Source organism: Parambassis ranga, unplaced genomic scaffold (genome assembly GCF_900634625.1).
Source record: "Parambassis ranga unplaced genomic scaffold, fParRan2.1 scaffold_27_arrow_ctg1, whole genome shotgun sequence".
Classification (NCBI taxonomy): Eukaryota; Metazoa; Chordata; class Actinopteri; family Ambassidae; genus Parambassis; species Parambassis ranga.
In genome coordinates, this window is record NW_021144800.1 from 2,551,794 (window position 1) to 2,552,967 (window position 1,174).

The following is a 1,174-nucleotide window of genomic DNA, read 5'->3' on the forward strand; positions in this document are numbered from 1 at the left end:
ATATGTGCAGTCCACCCCTGGACACATGCAGTCCACCCCTGGATATATGCAGTCCAGTGCAGTGAGGCATGCTCTGATCTGTACAATGGAGAAACCAAACAACTACTCCAAAAACTGGCCTTCAATGTTTGTCAAAGTTTGTCTTCAAACAAGATGCTTATGTTTAAGGCAAAAGCTGTGACCTTGTTCAACATCCTGACACAGGATCATCACTTGATGGTGTCATAAACATTCCAATTTAAGACTAGTGGTTAAGGCCATAAAAACTCAGTGGACAAGACATGTCTCTGGTTCTCTTCCAGGCAGGTTTACACATAGTGGAGGTTCCATGGTGTAATGGTTAGCACTCTGGACTCTGACTCCAGCGATCTGAGTTCAAATCTCAGTGGAACCTTTTGTTTGGACAGTAATCCTGGTGTCCTATCTACACAGATCAGTCTATGGAGAAGTCCACAGTCTGTGCATTGCTCCAGCTGTAGTCATTAATTACTGAAATAAATCAACCTTTTGATGATATTCTACTTTCAAGTGTTTATTTCTTTTAATTTTGATGGTTATAACTGACAACCAATGAAAACCCACATTCAGTAGGTCAGGAAATGAGAATATGTGAAAAGGTTCAATATTGAAGACACCTGGATCCACTCTAACCAGATAATGAACTCAAAACACCTGCAAAGGCCTTTAAATGGTCTCAGTCTAGTTCTGTAGGCTGCACAACCACAGGAAAACTGCTGACTTGACAGTTGCCCAAAAGACGACCATTGACACCTTGCACAAGGAGGGCAAGACACAAAGAGGCTGGCTGTTCACAGAGCTCTGTCCAAGCACATTAACAGAGAGGGAAGGGGAGTACAAGCAAGAGGGAGTACAAAGTGTTCTGCCCAAACAGGGACTTGAACCCTGGACCCTCAGATTAAAAGTCTGATGCTTCCAATACTTCACTAGTACACTTCATGTAGTGCAGTGAGTCCTGATTGACTTGCAATTGACCCTTTATACAAGGGGGATTAGCTCAAATGGTAGAGCGCTCGCTTAGCATAAGAAGGGGTCCGATTTTCTCGCTGTCGCACGCAAGGGAAAAAGTTGAGAAAAATGTGGAGCCCCGCTGTGCGCGGACAAACGTCTCGTGTAGCGGTATTGAGGCAATATTCCTGTTCATTATAAAGGAGTT

At 43.7% G+C, this 1,174-nt stretch overlaps 1 non-coding gene across 1 annotated transcript; it reads left to right on the forward strand.

The window, feature by feature from the left end:
- Positions 1-322: 322 nt before the first annotated feature.
- On the forward strand, positions 323-394 carry trnaq-cug (transfer RNA glutamine (anticodon CUG)). Its single transcript has one exon. It is a non-coding gene; the product is annotated as a tRNA-Gln (tRNA).
- Positions 395-1,174: the final 780 nt, after the last annotated feature.